Source organism: Corvus brachyrhynchos, unplaced genomic scaffold, assembly GCF_000691975.1.
Source record: "Corvus brachyrhynchos isolate BGI_N302 unplaced genomic scaffold, ASM69197v1 scaffold315, whole genome shotgun sequence".
Taxonomy (NCBI): Eukaryota; Metazoa; Chordata; class Aves; order Passeriformes; family Corvidae; genus Corvus; species Corvus brachyrhynchos.
Genome location: NW_008237903.1, coordinates 1,326,556 through 1,344,912, shown reverse-complemented (window position 1 = coordinate 1,344,912; position 18,357 = coordinate 1,326,556). Strand labels below are relative to the sequence as shown.

Here is an 18,357-nt window from a genome sequence, read left to right as displayed (position 1 = left end):
TTGGAAGCATTCCACCTCTCCTGTGTGCTCTGCTTTGTGCCACTCTGGCGTAGCCTTGAGCATCCTTTATGAACAGGTAAGACACAACCATCCCTCTTTGCTTTGGTTTTCCCTAAAACAGGAATGTCTTCATCATTCCCCAGAAGAATGTGTGTGATTCAGAGCATTCATAACTGGAGAAGGAAAACATTGGGTAATAGAAAGGAAAAGCTACACAGTCATGCAACTGCAAAACCCATGCTTTATCTGACAATGGTGCACATTGTGTCTGGGTGCAATGATGTCAGAGCACTGTTACGAAATTCCTCAAAATCCTGAAGGAAACAGAGGCAACATGCCCGAAAAGGGCACATCTGTGATTAAGTAATTTTAGTCTTTAAGCAAATTAATGCTTGAAACAGAAGCTTGTCGGGTTGGGAATAACATACCTGTTGTGACCTGAGTCAGAGCTGAAGTCTCCCTCCTCATGGGTTGGTGCTACTTTGTGGTGCTTAAGGCAGACCCACCTTTGAGGTAACACTGCTTTGCTTGCCAGCAGTGGGAGGAGATCCCACACTGATAAAATCCTCTTCCATGGGAGAGGCTGGGCCAGGATTCTGTGAGCCTACACCATGCAGGGATCATAAGGGATCTGTTTCGGTGGAGTTATTTAGGGCCAAGAGGAGCAAATTTACTCAGGCACCCAGACGTGAGTGCTGCCATGTGAGTGTGCAGGAGGAAAGTGTCCCTGAGCAGCACAGGGTGCAGTCCTACACCACCAAAATCGAGGAGAACTTTCCCAAAAAGTTAAGAGAGCCTTTGGGATAAACCATGTTACTTCACTTGTCTCCACCACAGTTTATTGGGTATAGTGAATGACAGGCCATATGAAAATCTCTGTTTAAATCAGTGTAGCTCTTGTCAGTTCAATAGGGCTGTGCTGATTTGTCCCAGCTGAAGATTTATTTCACCACCTCGGGTTTCTTCTTCACTTTTATAGCAACTGTAGCTGTATAGCACTTAATAACAGCACCTTATTATGTCAGAGTTTTCCATGATTCATTTCGGGAACTCAAAGAACACATAACCATTTGCACTTAGGGCTTAAATGCTTCACAGAGAATCATCTTGATTGTAGAAGCAAATTTTATTTATGCATAAAAATACTGTTTATTTGGCCAAAACTGGCAATTTCCAAAATTTGCCAGAACACAGAAGCCTACAGGATGGATGTACCATTGAGAATGGCCAGTAACTGGAGAAAGCCATGTATTGTTTCACAAAATCTTAAAATATGTTTTTCAGACTAATCCACGAAAAAATTCAGTTTCATTCTAGAGGGTAAAAACCTTCTGAGAAAAATTTTACATCTGCTTTATTTTGGTTACAAAAATAATAACTTCTTTCTTTTTTTTCCCCCATTAAAGCACAATTCAGAATACATTTTAATAAAAAATCCTACAAATCTCACTGAAAAAAATGTTGTTACAATTCCTTGGGGAGGAGGGAAGGGTTGTTTCTTTTGCATTTGTCTTGTGTTGTGAGGGCGTGAAAAGGAAAATTTCTCCTAATAGCGATAATTTAGTCAAAAGCTATTTTAGAAAGAAATGTGATTTGACCGAGATAGTGGCCAATTCTCGGGTTAGATTTTTTAGCAGTGCACAAAGCAAACACTCCAGTGGGGGTTCCAAACTACGACTACCAAAACTCTCTGATGACTAACACTTCCTGGCTGTGCTTCATGCTGGCTTGGAAAGAACAGGACGACTTTTTTGTCTAAGCCTGTACCAAAGTTACATAAAAGGCTGTGAAAAAGGTTGTGCAGGTCCATCCACAAGCATCTGTCTTTTGCACATGCTTTGGGGTGTTTTTCCTCGTGGCTTTTGGGGAGAGTTAATCTAAATGTTTAATTAAATCACTGAGCTTTACTTCAGCCATACTTTTTTTTTCCCTTTTCCTAGCTGGCTGGCTTTTTTTGTGCAGGAATTTGCTGCAGTCCCAAAAGAAGAATGAATAACACTTCCTATCCTGAGCACAGAGTGATCTGATGGTGCATGCTGTCACTGGACATTGATACTGAGTTGCTTCCTGGGAGGAAAAACATCCATCGTCCACTCTGGCCCATGTGATGGGGAGCTGGGATCCCTGGGCTCTCCCCTTGCCCTGAGCCAGGCTGTGACAAGAGAGGTTGGCGTTAACTGAAATTAATGTGGTAATACCCACATCTCCAAAACACTATGCAGGCCATTTGTGTGTGTTTAGCAAGTTTTTTGACCCTCAAATGGAACCCACAGAACAAAAATAACAGCTGAAAGCAGCTGCAGGATGGAGCAGGTCTGATTATTCTGTTGGAATCTGGGCCCACCAACCCATAGATTCAAAGCATCGTGTAAACACCTCAGGAAATAAAGACCAAGGAAGAACTACATGAAAACCCTCTTCTTGCTCAGAAGGCATTCTGTCTTCCCTTTTCTGCTCCCTCCCTTCCATCAGACAATGACCTTTCGTGGAGCTTAATCCCTGCTAGCACCCACCCTCATGCCTTGTTCCTCCCTCGCTCTTCATTAAGCTCAACATTATTATTTCCAGTCGCCTCTGACTGGAAATGTCACACTCCCAACTGCACTGCCAGCAAAGCTCCCAGTCCTTTCCTCTGCTGGCCTCAGCTGCTGCATGGTCCAGCTCCCCCCCAGTTACTTTTCCACGCTGGAGAAAGGCTGGAATGGGCAGGAGGCTCCAGCAAGACCAGGAACACCCAGGGCCAGGAAGCGGAGGCTGGAATGGCTGGGCTGGGTTGGAGTTTCCCCACCCCTAAACTGGTCTCAGTGTCCTGATTAAATCCTCTCCCTCCTTCCTGCTGCAGCCTGCTCCCATGGATGTTCTCAAATCCAGAATTATTACCCACTGTCCTGTGGGGAACTGCACTTTTTAAGGAACTCACTGTCCAGAAGAGCTCAACTCCCAGCTGGGCATCCTTATAATGACCAGATTTTAAGATGTGTTCACCATTTTGCATTCATTTGCCAGATACTCTCTTGAAAAGTTTGGTTACAGTAGACAGAAAGACAAAAATTTTATGAAAGGAGTAAGTGTAGGAAGAACTTGTTCACAAAATCACTCTCCTGTGCAAAGGTCCAGTTCCCAGGTGTGCTGCAAGATGCTGTGAAAAAGTCACTGATGATTTAATGAAACTTTTTTAAACATCCCTATCAACTTCAGACAGCTATTTTCCTTTACTTTACTCTGTCCCTTGTCTGCTATTTGTGCATTAAAAAGCGGTATCTGCATTTGAAGAGATCATCTTTGATCCTTGCGCTGGTTTTGTGGTTATCTTCATTCTTATACTCCAGATAATGGAAAGTCCCTGCAGGCTCCCTTCTTGATTCTCCCTCAGTTTTCATTCTCCTCTAGGGTTGGACTATTTTTTGTGTAGGTTATCCTCAAAGTGGAAGTTCTAGCCAAGTTCCATTCCCTCAACACGTATTACATTTCTGCTTCCTTGGTCAGTATCATTTGGGCAGGGCTGGACCGAGGCTCACCCGGAGGAACTTCCCGACCAGCAGTCGTGGCTGCTGGGAACTGAGACAGGGATTCAGCCTCAGAGGACCTGACAGCACTGCCTCTAAACCCCCTGGCTCAGGGAAACCTTCGGACACACCTCTCAGGACTGTTTCAATCCTTTGGCACCCCTAGAAGGATGCTCTAGCTGGGGGTTGTGCTGCAGCTCAGATGCAGCTGTGTGGTGTGTACACATCTCTTGACACAAAGAGGCTGCTCTAAAACGACTGCTCTGTTCTCAAATGTTGCTGGCAAATTGTTGTGAACATGGGAAAGAAACAAGAGTGTTGAGAGGTCTGGGTATTATTGAAATATTTAAATATTATGTATGGTGATGCCTGTAATTCAACATTTGCTGTGGTAAACACAGCAGAAATGACTGTAGCAAAATGTTATTCCATATTCTAAGCCAGATTCTTGAGGTTTGTTTTATTTATATCACATGTGGCTGGGAGAAATAGTTCTAGGAAGGCTCAAACCATATATTTTCTTTTCAAGTTGCCAAAATATCTTAGAGAAATCAATTGCTGGGGACTCTTCTGTGTGGCTAAAGATTTATTTTTAACCTCTTGGTGTGCCAAAATCAGGAACAATTATTAATCTGTCCTGAAATTGCCAATACAACCTGCTAGCAACAGATGGTGTGAATGAAAAGCCAGAAGTGGCCATTTTTAATATTCAATAGATTAAAAAAAACCTTAGTTCTCTAATCTTACCTAACCTCTTGTGACCGAGGGTCTACGGTATTGACTAAAAGACAATATCAATAGCCTTGATTTGAACCTGGATCAGCTAGGGAACTGCATCTTCTGGGGCACTTTGTACTTCTGAGTGGTGCTTCATGTCTCCATCTCTGCTGGCCTCGGTGGGAGAGGAGCCCTGAGGGCTCCCCTTCAGCAGCTTAAAAGCCAGAGCACCCCATGCTGCAGGTACAGCGTGGCTGCACTCCAGGGGTTCTTGTTTAGGTCTGAACTTGTATGGTAGTTAAGAACAACTCCTGTCAATGCCTAGGGATGCAGGAGGATTACATTACTAGATGTTATCTCAGGCTTGCTGTATTTATACATCTCAATTACAAAATCAGGAAGTGTTGCCAGCCATCCTTTGGATACAGCTGGCACAAACACACACACACAGAGAAAGAAACAACAACAACAAAAAATCCCAAACTGCGAGCCTGCTTGATTTTTTTGATTAGTTAAGGACTGTGGAAATCTGATTCTTGCAGCCTGTGGTGACACTGTGCTGCTGGGGAAACTGGGTTTTGTCCCATGTGCTGCTGCTGGGGGAGGCAGGCTGTCAGGAGTGGGAGCACAGAATTCCACAGCTGCCCAGGAAAGGTGGATCCCAGCTCCAGACTCGCTCACCTCACCTATGAGAAAAGCTGTATCTGATTCCCAGGTTTGGGATTGCTCGTTATTTGCTGTAATATCTCTGCACCCCTGATTTATTTTGTGAGCAACGAAGGCAGGGGGGGACTCAAAACACAACAGCAGATCCTATCTATATAAGGTAGTGCAGGGTGAGAAACAGCCAGAAGCTTTTGCAGGAATAATTCCCCAGGTCAGGCATCCTGTCTCTGTCCTCGCTGAGCAAACACAGCAGATGTGGCAGGAGGACAAACTTTGCATGTTCGACCCCGGGACAGGCAAAACCTCCTGCAAACCAAGGGCTGCAATTTGAGAAGCCGCTCCCCTCTCTATTTTTAATGCCTTTATTGATAGTTGTGTGCACAGACCCCATATCCTGGCGGGTCAGCAGCTCCTCACCCACAAAGCCCAGCTCTGGGCCAGGCCTCCCTCCTGCCGCTGTCCTGCGGCCCCTCGGGCCCTTCCCGCCTACGTGTCCACACACGGAAACCACTGACCACGGTCAGGCAGTCCCCTGACAATTTGGGATGTGGGAAAGCTCTTCCCGGGCGAGCAGCAGCCTTTGCAGAGCTCAGGCCAGGGAGGAAAGGCCGATGCACCAGGGGAGAGCACTGGGAGGACATTTCAGCTTCCTGACCAAGGGAAAACGAGCTCTCCCCTGTGGGGTTTTCTCTGGAGGCTAAGAGGGTGAGACTTCCGAATTGGAGGAGTGGGAGAAAAAGAAGGAAAGATGAGAAAATGGCCAGCTAGAGGGATGTAACCTTAACTGGCACATTAGCACACTGTTGGCTGGTACTGCTGTGGAATGGAAGATGCTGTGAAACACCAGGAAAGATAAACTTCAATATCAAGTGACCTTGGACAGCAAAATTGTCCAACACAGCGAGACAAACACCTAAGGAACAAGGGCATAGCTAAACTATCCCCCAAGGATTTCTGCTGGAAAGAAGTATGGCCTGGGAGGCCTAATGGTCTGAGTAGATATCAGCAAAGTATTCTTCATTTCTACTTATGAGACACAGAACCCCTTCCTAGCTTTGGATACATCTTGCACGGAGAGCTCATTCACTTGTCTGGAAATGCGGCTATGAAGTGATTATGCAGGTCTGTAACATTGTTTCACAACAGAAAAAACAATAAAATGCCTTCCTGGGACAGCAAATTTCTGCCAGCTCTGAGATGTGTTCATAAATGGTACTATCAGGCCATGTTTTTTCTCATGATTGTGTTGAAAGTCTCTTTGTCTCCCTGGTTGCACTATTAGCAGTGAATTAAGTCTGAATGTCAGAATACATACCTCTGAACATGTCCACAAAGCATGGGTTTCCTTCAGGTGAAAATATTCTGCATTCATGCAGAAATAGCTTCAGCACTTCTGTGAGTGATACAGTCTGCAAAGCACAATCAGCCCTTGCAATCACACCCCCACAATTCAGAAAAATAAATGAGGGGTCTAAGACATGATATGAGATCTTTGTAGCAATGGAAATTAAATTATTTTTCTTCTTTTTTTACCTTCTGTATGTGCGCATTATAGTTCTCATTCTTGCTTCTCTCATGGGTGGTGGAAAACCTACAGCTGTTTAGCTTTATAATCTCACAGAAAATAGCCCAGATTTCTGCTCTGCCTCACTTGGAAACTCTCTTTTAGGCTATTTTGTGTTGTTTGTTCTCAGAGAAGAGAGCTTTCTATTTGATATTAACATTAACAGAAAAGTCCCGAACCAAATAAGCTCTTAGAGCTCAGGGGGAACATCTCCAAATTTTTCTAGATGGACCGATCACATACTGCAAAAACAGAGAAAAAGCCAGGGAATTGCAAATGATATCTTCAGGGCTGCTTTTTTTAAATCATGTTTCAGTCCACTAGTTGATATTTTTCTTTTTTTTTGGTTTTACTGTTTAAACAACAACAACAGATTTCCTTTTTCTTTTCTAGGGAATCATGAAAGATATGGATTATATGGAAAAGGCGAGGTTGGAGAAGAAGGGAAGGTCATCACTTTACAGGACTGAATCCGAAGTACCACCAGAATTCCTGACAACACATAAACTGAAGAAAAGCCTGCAATAACTAAACTTCACTTTTTGAAAGGGTGCCTGGTGCTGGAAGGTACCATTGACAAGAAAGGCATCTCAGGACACTTAGCATCAGCCAGGTAATATTCAGTGTCTTCCAAGATCCAATGCCTCAGCAGGCAGGAGCAGAGATGCAGGGGTTTCTTAGCATCCAAAAAAAGAAAGGTGAAGGGTTCATCTCAGTCCTAGGTGGTATTTGAAAGCTGCTGTGGTTAAGGCATGCCCAGCGCTGCTGCCAGCAGCTTGCAAGCCATTTTCTTTTGACTTTTCCTGTCTGAAGCGTTGGGGTTGGGATTAGCCTGAGTGCAAAGCAAGCCTCGGGCTCACCCCTCCTTCCTTTCATCATCAGACCATTTGGATTTTCTACAGAGCTGGGAAACAAACTCTTCCACACTCCAGCTCATGTAAACTCCTCTGTAATTCTCTCGATACAGGTGAGTGAGGATTGACATCCTGCATTTTTAATTCTGAGATTTAACAATTTTGCAGCAAAATCGTAGGGAATTAAGCCATTTTTGGCAATGACTGGAGTCAAAGACTGTGAGGTAAAGCCAGGACCATTTATAAATGTATCCATGATAGAATCACCTACATATTTATTTATTTGTTTGCTTATTTATTTATTTGTTTTTAATAAAAATTTCAGCAGCCCACTTGAGAGGCTTCTAAAACTGGTAACGAGATGACAGACAGGTGAGAAATAAGGAACTTTCAACCCAGAGATAATTTTCTCTTTATAGTTCATGAGATTTTATTTTTAACGAGACTTCTATGAAAATAGAGAAAGTTGGGTCGCTCTTGATTCACATCCCCTCGCCCCCTCAAAAAAAGATATATATATATGTATATATGCATATATTTATATAGAAGTAGTCTATATGGATATACATGAAAGATACAAAGAACATGAAAGATATAAAAAAGAACATTATGAAAGAAAAATTACGTGTATGACTGATTAGTTTAATGACCATTATACCCCTAATGTCTTGGAGAACTCAGATAGAGCTAATCCTAAATAACAATAAATCTACTCTCTTTTTTTGGCACTTTGAAACAAGTTTGTTCCTTTGAAAGTTGCAGTATGTTTTCGCTGGTCTGCCTTCAACAAGGTTCAGTGGCCATTTGTGTGATGTGATTTACCCTCCCTTAATTTGAACTTTTCTGGTAGGGGACAAAACCACCACAAAAAAGAGATCGTGAAATTCTGGCATTATTCTATTTCTGTCTGTATTGAATCGAAGGAATCATTTCAATTCCAAACACTGAGCTGGTAGAAATGATTTTAGCTGCAGGAGGTAAACCTAAAGGTAGTGTTAAACCTGCATGTATAAAACACAAGTCTGCACACACAAACTCACATCTGCATGTGCAGAATGAGTTGATTCTTGCTCAGGTGAGGTTTTGCCAGTGGGAGCCTGCAGGAACACTGGGTCAGTTGTTAAAGTGCTGCACACACAGAACTCACAAGTTCTATCGATCTATTTTGTGAGTCTGGACACACAGCAACAAACACTTAAATCATGGGCATGGGGTAAGGAAGAAAAAGGCAATAATGAAATATCTCCTTTTCCATCATTGTTAAATCCTTAAATGTCTAAGGCAGTTTTGGATCTACATATCTTTCTATACTAACGAAGCACTTGAAAGGGAATTCATCTATGTGGAATGACATTTCTGTTTCCCCTCACCAGCAGGATGTTTACCCATTCCTTTTTTATACATTGGCAATACGATAGAATTGTATTGATGTGGAGAATATTTATGACGCATTCTAGAACAAGTATGCTGTGAGAGTAGAACACAAAATGCTTTATTTATATTTTGGAGTTTTTGAGAAAACCTTCATGTGCCATGCGCAGCCCACTGCAGATCCAAGTGTATCCACCCTACTGGAGGAAGTCTCATGTAGATTCCAATTTTCCATTGGATGGAAAAGCACTGTACTGGAGTTGAAACACTTCATTTTTAATGGCTAGGGAAGTAACACAGTGGCTGGGTAATAAGTCCTATCACACAGGCACATCCCTGGAAATATCCACTCTATTTTTACTGGGAGACCCTCTGCCATTAAGTTGCTGTCTGACCTAAGTCCCTTCATTTTCCCTGCAAGTAAAGTCAGAATACTGTCCTTTTGGGGATCATTGTTCATTTATTCCAGCAATATGCACTATGATGAGTATTAATAAGCCTGTCTCCAACTGGCCAAAAAATTACTTCTTTAGTTTTTATCAGTGAAATATGGTCAGTCATCCAAAAATTTACTTCTCTGGCATATCCTCCACTTGCCATAACGAGGAAGCATATCTCAAGAAATATATGGTTAGAAATAATGCTTTTATGTTTTCTATATTTTGTTATTTTTGTCTCAAATCACGGCTCAGTTCAGCGTGATCTGACACGGCTGAAATACTGAAACCCCCACTCTTCCAAAGCAGTGTTTATTATAGAAACCACAAATTTAACCTAACCTAGAGCAGCTTTTCCAGCAGTGATATAATTACAGTAGTTATTGTTGCAATAAACCAGATGTTCCTGAGCTGGAATGAAAGCACTTCCCCCCCACATTACATTTGTTACGTTGCCTCTTTTCAAGTTTCACATCAGCTGTTCAGAAAGCGCTCTCTCGCTTGAGTGTCACTTACAGATTCTTGCTGGGTGAGTCTTTTAGGGCAAAAAGAATGAAATCCTGGCCGGGGTCTGAATTTTCACTGCTCTCCTTAAAGCCTCCAACATGACAGTTTTCAGTGTCACTAATTCTTGCCCTGGTTTAAAGATTTTTTTTTTTTTTTTGTCCTTTCAGACACTTGGCTAAATAAAAAAACAAACAACCAACCCAACACTTTGGAAAAAAACCTACTTATTGAATGAGTACATTGTTCCGTGTGAAAGGGAGCGTTCCACTCCTACAAAATCAATGGAGTTCGACACAGACTTCAGTGGAGCCACCATTTCAGTCACTACTTTGAGCAATTTAGTTATTAGGCAACATCTTTTGAACTGCTTTGTCAGCTGTGGTTGCAGCTCCAGACCATGAACAACCGTTCAACCTGAACCACGAATATCCAGCATTACTCCAACATTACACATCTTGTATTTTTAACAATGTGTTAGTCAACACATTTCTAATATTTCCCAGCCCAATCAAGTCCTAACTGCAAAAATGTGTTGGCAATAAAGAATCGGACCGTGTTTAAACTGCTAGGACCTTAGACATGAAAGATGTTGTATTTATTTCACGGGTGCAAGAAACCTGTCTAGGAACAACAACCACAAAGGGTCAAGAAGTCAGGAGATTGCTTTATTGCACTTACAGAGCCATATAACAATACAATAAAGAAACACAAACGAGGCTTGGGGTTTTGTTTACTCATAGGCAAGTTCTCATGAAAATACAGGAACGGTAAGAATTAATTATCTTATCAACTATCTAAACAAGTCCCGGCAATCCTGGAAGAAACCTTTGTAATGCTCAGGTACACGTGCTGCTCTTTTTGCTGCTCGCTCGTGGTAAACTGTTAGTCAACCCATCCCCGTGGCAACTGCAATGTGACGAGGGAGGAATTCACCCCGTGGTCTGCTAAATTTACACTTTGTAAAAATGTAAATGTTTCTTATAGGAGGAATTTACATGGCTCTGAAACACGGTCCAACTTTTCACTGATGTGGTAGGGGATGCAGACGCTGTTGGCCTGGTTTAACAAAAATCTTTGAAAATGGGCCATAAAATAGCTGAGGAAACCCAAGAGGCACCCACACGTTTGGAAGCAGATTATAAGAGAGCTCTGCTGCTCAGCCACAATCAGCTCCCTGCTTTCAAAAGACACGGTATCGATTTCACATTTTTTGCTCTCCTAAAGGGAACGTGTCGGAGCTGAAATAAATAAATAAGCAGGGCCCATGTCCAGGGAACCTTGACGTCTTTCCCATCACTGAGGCCGGGAGGCCCCTGCGCTTCCTCCCCTGGCTGTGACATGCCCGGCAAATATTTCCACCACCCACACTTGATTCATTCTTAACTCTCCTCACCCACTCATCATTACAGCTGTGCAAAGCATCCATTACAAACCCTGGAGCCATCAAAAACCTACCTTTGTAAGCTCGCTCTGTGCTTCACACCCAGCGGGGATTGGTTGGACTTTTGGGTAGATTAACTTTTTGAGACACTCGACCCCCAGTTTCATGCAAATCTGGGCCCAGGTTAAGGTGAATGATTTATGGGTTGCATAGTTTGAAAATCGCTGAGAGAGTTTCACATCACTTCACTGCGTAGATCTCTGTCACTATTTGTGGAAATTGAAAAAGATGTGTGCATAGCACGCTGCAAAAGGGAATAATAATAATACTAGTGGTCAGATCCCAAATGAGCTCTGTGCGTTGCAAACAATTCCTGGTCTGAAGGACATGGGCAGGGGGGGAAAAAAAAAAAAAAGCTCTTTTTAACTCTTTAACACTTTATTGCTTCAAAGTGTAAGTCACTCATAAATTTTTTATGACATTCCTTTATTTAGCACATATGCATGCCACTAGTGGTTCAATTAGACAGGAACTCTACAAGGAATGGCTGTAACAATGCTCTAGGGCAGGAAGTAGAGGGAAACCCAGACTCCAAAATTCAGATGAAAAGTTAGAATTTTCTGTAGTCAAAATGAGAGATTTATTTGATTGGTGGCAAAAATGCATGTTTGCAAAGTTTGGATTTGGGTGCTCACTGGGATTTTGGGCAGCCCAGTGAGCAAAATTAAGCACTTAAAGGAAATCTAGATGATGCCAACCCTACTGAGTGACATCTCACTCTGTCAGCTTTCAGAACTGTGGGGAATCTGCTTTAAAGTCCCCAGCAGAAATCACAGGTAAGAAAGGCTTTTTAAAAAAAGCAGCTGGAAGGACAGGATTCAGTATAGGAGACCCTTAGACAGGATCAAAGAAACTAACTTCACATTTTAATTTTTAAAGGAAGCCCAGACCACTTAAGGCAGAAGTACCAAACACGTCACTTAACATCTTGTAACAAAAGAACTTTGATTTCTGTTTGCAGCATGACATCTTCTTGTCTGCAAAACAATCCTTCTCTATCACGAGTGAGTCCGTGCAGAAGATTGTCTGAAATATCCATTTCAGTAAGAGCCAGAGGGACTGCTTTTAGTGTGTGGCGAATGTGGCTTTGTCTTCTGGTGACTTCAGCTATTTTCTGAAATCCTGTGATGCACCCATTTATCAAAATGCCTTCAAGACAAGCAGGGATAAGGTGTGAAAATTTGTATAAATCACAAAAAATGGCTTGATGTGGAGTTATATTGGACTTAAGGTCGTATTAAGAAAAGCAGTGAGGCGTGAGGTTCTGCTGAGCAGAGGGAGATCCACAGTGCGAGCAAGTGTCTGGACTGGTCGCCACAGTGTGAGGCACTGTTGGCCCTCGGTTCTCCCAGATGTCTCAGAGAGGTAAGGTGAATCACAGGTTTCCTCCCATTATCTCCACAGGGAATGGGAGTGACCAAGCTCAGAGTGTATCTCACTCCACGTTAGGTGAGGAGAGCTCTGTTCCTGGTGCCTGCTGAGTGCCCCACACAGGGTGAAATTTGGTGGATGAGGAAGGGAGAGAGGACAAACACTCAGTGCTGTGGAGGTCAGTGCTTTATCCTGCTCTGCTGAAAGCAGAATTCCTCCCTTGGTCAAGAATTATCAAGTAAAAATAGGATGGAAAGTTCGGCATGGAAACATTAATAAATGACAAAATCAGCAGCGGTTCTCTGTGAAGAAATGAGCCACAAAACCAACACGTGGGCAGCCCTGCATTGCAACACCAGAGCTCCAGAGTGCATTTATATAAGCCCTTAGCCACCACCTTCACCGTGTCCATTTTCCTGGCTCAGAGAAGTGCTGAGCATCCTCATCCCACATCAACATCAACACCTCGAGGACTGACACCCAGAGGCAGATAAAATACTGCACGTTAATGTTCCGTGTCACACACATGTACATGGCTGTGAATCGAGGAAACAATTGCTTTCAAATAAATGATGTGAGGCTAGAGAAGTGATAACATAATGCTTGATTTGAGAGCAAAAACCCAACCCCTTTACCCCTTTGGATTCACTCCAGGAACGGTGGTGCCACTAACAGTGCTTTTCTGAGGAGTCAGTTGACATTTCCACTGCGTAGTCTTGATTCTTGGGATTGGTGCCTGTCATTTCAGCTCAGGCTGAGTTGTAACTTCGTGTGAACTAGAAAAACAAATTGCTGAAATTATGGGATTTCTCCGTCCCCTCTCTCTGCATCGCAACAAAATAAAATTTACTTTTTATGAACTATTTGCCAAACCTCGCATCATAAACACCTTCCTTTTAAATGGATGGGTAATGAAAAGGAAGACAGATGAGATAAGTTCAATATTTAAGAGATTTACTCAACACAGACAGTCCTTCCTTTCCACAAGTTGCTTCTTCTTCTTGTTAAAAAATGAGAAATATGTTACAAATCGCATTTAATAATATGAGCAAAAAAAAAAAATGCAGGCAATTAGTAGTGAATTCTCCAGTAAGCATATCTGTTGCAAGAAGAGGTGTCATAAAAAATGATAGAACTGAGATTTACTGCCACTGAAGCCAGCAACAGCATTTCCATTGCCTCCAGCTGGAGGAGGACTTGGTTCCTAGGAAGTTCACTTCAAAGATGATTATCTTTATATCAGCAAGTCTGGGAGCGAGGGCTCCACAGCCTTCAAGGTGAATGCTAAAGGGAATAAAGGGCTGTAAATCCCTGTTTCTGCAATGATAAGGATGCTGGCCCCTGCTGAAATACACAGAAATAAAGTACAGTTATACGAGTTTGAAAACCCGACCGAAGATCTCTGAGTAACCACATCTGCAGTCCTACCACAGGTAAATCTTCCAGAGCTCTTGTTGCAGCTGTGACTTAAATAAGCAGTCTGGGGCCTGTCTCTGTGCTTGTTATCAGATTGTTCAAATATTTCACTTACATTTATTAACTAAAGAAGGTCTCAGACTCTTTGTTCCAGCTGTATACAGAATTTACCAAATTCACTGTTCATAGTCTACCTAGTAGAGAATGAATTGTCTGGGAATTCTCAAATAATCTTGCTCAGACTGCGACTTTCAATTAATATAAATTAATATAAAAATAGACCTGTGAGGGCTTCCTTAAGCTGTCTCATTTTTGGACTAAAAACTAACCAACTTTCACAATTCTGTAATGGTTAGAGGTAGTGACAAGGTATTCTGCCCCTGCTTTCCAGGAACGTAGGCAAGCAAATCTCTTGATTCCACTTTCTTGTATGTTTATTCCAGTTTTTGTTACTTGACACGATTACAATTGCATACAGCTTCGAAGGGGCTGAATACAGAGTTGCCCACTTTTGGACCACTACTAAATCACACTTCCTGTCTCATGGAAAGGGAGAAGGTTTCCTTGGTCACATTCCCCTTCCAGCAAACCCTGGGGGCTGAAATCCCTCTCCCCAGGCTCCTCCCAGCACAGCCCCTGCAGGCTGCCCACCTTCCTCCCGGTTCTGAGCTCAGCGTGCTCTCTCTCTTTTCCACATGCATCCCTGCCCAAAACAAACTCCGCAAGGCTCCCCACCCAGTTCTTCGGAATTCCTGGGCAACCTTACATACGCCTTTGTTTTGGGCAGGAACATGTGCTGAACTGTCTCCTCCAGAGCTGCTGAAGAGAAGGGCGGTGGTTAAACTAAACCTGCCATTTTCAATAGGGCTCAACCCAGCCTGTAACAAAACCCGTAGCAAAGGTGCACTTTCACAATCCCCTCTGTGCGTGTGTGTGGTGTGTGGGAAGGAATTTGTGGAGAAATGGCCATCTTTCCCCAAATTTCCTGCTGGAGAGCAGCAACAACCAGGACCGGGATGCCGGCAGCTCAGTTCATTTGAGAGCTGTGTGTAGGAAAAAGGCTTAATTCTTAGGATTTGGTTGCCCTTATGGTTTGTACTTCAGGCACTGGGGGACTCAACAGATGTACAGGCAGTTCTGGCTTTTTAGTTCTGAGCTGACCTGACCTGAGCACCAGTTTGGGAGCCAGGGAGGCCACACTCGGTGTGAAGTTTGGTCAGCCCACAGTTCTGGGCTGGACCTTGCTCAAATCACAAGCCAAAGCTCTGCCTTCATGAGACTGTGGAATTCAGGGTGGTTGAATCATCCTTGGGGGGGGAACCTCTTGACTGATGCTTTGCCCCAAGAACTTCAGTAATGCAGAAAGCACTGTAACATCGGTCAATCCCAAATAATGGCATGCTGTGGACGGCCTTCATAAGACAGGGGTTTGTACCCTGGGAGGAGTCATCCATAGGATGTTCCATTTTCCCTGGGTGGCAGGAGGAGTTCTCCAAAGCAGTGTGGTAGCTGTTGGCAATGGCATGGGCAGGAGGTGTCCCATAACTTGGCATCTTCTAAAAGACAGCATTTGTGTCAAGGTGGGTTATCACACATAACCAGCCTTAATCCCTTTTAAATGAAGGCTGTGTTTATGGCCCATGAAGGTCAGGACTGTAAGTCCTGGAACAAATCACCAGGCATAATGAGAAGGAATAATGCCAATTACATTCTCCAGCCATTTTTGGTGCTTGAAACACGGTCTCTGTACTCCTTGGACTTCTCTCAGGGAAGTACAGATGGTATCTTTGTGAGGTAATAGTAACCTGCTTATTACAGTTCCTTTGTTTTTAGCACTAGCTTGAAATTCATGCCATTATTAAACATTGTATATGGCACAACAAACCAGGTAATTCTTTCACTTTTCCAGTGACATGTTCAACAGGGCTTTGGAAGTATTTCCAAAGAAATTTCCAACCTTTATTTACCCTTTGTAGAGCGCTTCGCTTTGCTTTCCTCACGCTCTCTTTGTGGTCAGTTTCTAGCAGTCATTCCCAGTTCACCGATGGGAATTTCACAGGAATGGAGGGCTTTCCCTATTTTTTCCCTACACATTGCAGAAAATTTTGGAAACCAGAATGCCTCTAATCTTTATCACGTAACTTTGCAAGAGAAAATCGATTCTGAGAGGTAAAGTACTTCCCTCAAGTAGAGACAAAAAAACAAAATGTGATGCAGAAGTTGCACATGATTCAATTCCTGACAGGAAATTATATACAAACCTCCCTGTTCAAGAGGTAATGTCTTCATATTAATTTGAATATTTTAGGGTTTTTTATTTTTTTTTAATAACTAAGTTAACAAATAACCAGAGGTTTAACGACAAGAAGAAGAGAAGAGAAGTCTGTGGCTTTAGTACAGTTAGCTGGGCTACGTGTATTCTCTCAGTACAGCCAATTATTGTAGTTAAGGCAGCGGTGTTTAACTAGAGAAATTCTGCCTAGTTAAAGTGTTGGCTGTGTGACAGAACACGCATAAAGCACAGTAAATAGTAATACTGTGTGTAGAAACATTTAATTCTTTCAGTTACAGAGGTTTATCAAGTCCAGTATATAATCTTGGGCTGGAAAGAAAGATAAAGACACTTTGCAGGTAAGGAACATTTTCCTGACAGGATCCTAAGTCGTATTAATAAATTGGGATACCATTTTTTTTATATTTTCCACTGAGGTGTAGGGGTAAAATAATAGAGAGTTGTTTTTTCCCTCATTATTTGGTGGTCCTTCCCTGAAACTTTCCAAACCAAAGCCATTTCTCACATCTGGTTGGAACACAGATCTTTAAGACATTCAAGTAATTCAAATCAGATGTAAAAATCTAAGCTACACTGTATGAAATTCAAGAACAATATAGTTACAGGGTTAGAAAAGTCTGCAATATGGCACCTCTTTTAATCAATACCAGCCTCAGTTTCAGTTTGTCTGTAAATACAAGACTATAATTAAGAATGATATACTGCATTAATTATTTCAATACCCAGTGTAGCAAGTTACCAGATTAGTGAGACTTTGCATTCATAATATCATTAACAATTTGTTTCCCCTATGCTCTGGGTGAAGTCCAGAGCAACGTGGCCTGAATCAGATTATAGTTCCAATGGAAAATATTGAAGATCACTAATATCAATAAGCACTTCCTTATCTCTGCCATTTGGAACTGCCTGTATTGACTTTCGCTGCATTCCAGCAGTTCTGCCTGTACCCAAACGGTAGTTAGTCGTTAATTTCCATTAACTAAGCCACCACTAAACATCATTTAAATTATTTCCAACAAATGCTCCATTAATGCCTGTTATCTGCATTTAATTTGCATTGATTCCCAAAAGCTACCGTCGGGCTTAATTGCCGCCCCAAGAAGAGCAGTTTCCCACAGGTGTCATTGGGACTGATTTCTCTCCGGCTGCCAAGCAGTAGGGAGCAGTGCTACACGAGGCTGCCATGCAAATCAATGGCTAAAAACCCAAACAGCTGCAGCTGGACTTGACCAGAAAACAGTATTTACCTCGCCAACAGGCTCCTGCTCCTCTAGGATACCATTTCAGTTGGCCAGAAAATATTTTAGGGCTTTTCTTAGGCTTAGCCTGTGAAAATAAAAGTGGCACAGTGTTCTGGCTCGTTCCACTTGGGTAAAAAAATATCATCTGATAAACAGGAGTTCTAGACCCAGGGAAAAATCAGTGCAATTGTTTAATCCTTTTCTGAGCCTTATTATAATTTTGTCCATACAAATATTTCTGACCAAGACAAAAAAAAATCCAAACCTTTACCTGTAGCATTGTTTCTGGTCTTTTTTGGGTACTGTGGGTTCTCAGCAACACTTTAAATTCCTTGGGATTACATCACCTTTTTAACATATCTTTTGGTATTTTACATACAAGTCAGTTACACTTAAACTCTCAGAAACTGCCAATTCAAGAAAACAAAACATCTGCCCCACAGTGATGAGCTTGACTAATGTTCCTTTTGAAGAGAAAAGCAAAAGAATCGGCTTGCTGAAAATTGAATGTTGCTGCGTTTTCAAAACGACATTTTCAATTTCGCATTGCAAAACATTTCCCCCTATTTTCCATACTACTTCAAGTTGACATCTAAATTAAATATTTTGCTGTTATTCAAACAAGTCCCTTGATTGACCAACAATTATTGTATTCATAATCGTGCTTTGTAATAGCTTTCTGGATTGTTTTATTGCTTTCATTAGGAGTGGAAATAAAACTCAACCATAGGACATTCCCTGAGAAGGAAAAATCGGGATCTCACGGGGCTTTGGTTAGAGCATTCTTTCATTAGCTTCACTTTCTGAAGATGTTCAGCGCATTATCCAAAAAGTCCCTCCAAGCTAGTCCTGTGCAAAAGTTGCCACACATCCCACATTGTGCTATGGTCAAACCTCATGTCCATTATGAAATGACAGCAGGATATGGCTTTTCCTAGAGCTTTATTGCAGCCTGCTGCTCTTTAACAGCTCG

The 18,357-nt window shown here is 42.3% G+C and overlaps 1 long non-coding RNA gene across 1 annotated transcript; it reads left to right on the top strand.

The window, feature by feature from the left end:
- LOC108446428 lies at positions 1–3,277 on the top strand. Its single transcript, XR_001861594.1, has 2 exons — positions 1–76; positions 1,941–3,277. It is a non-coding gene; the product is annotated as an uncharacterized LOC108446428 (long non-coding RNA).
- Positions 3,278–18,357: the final 15,080 nt, after the last annotated feature.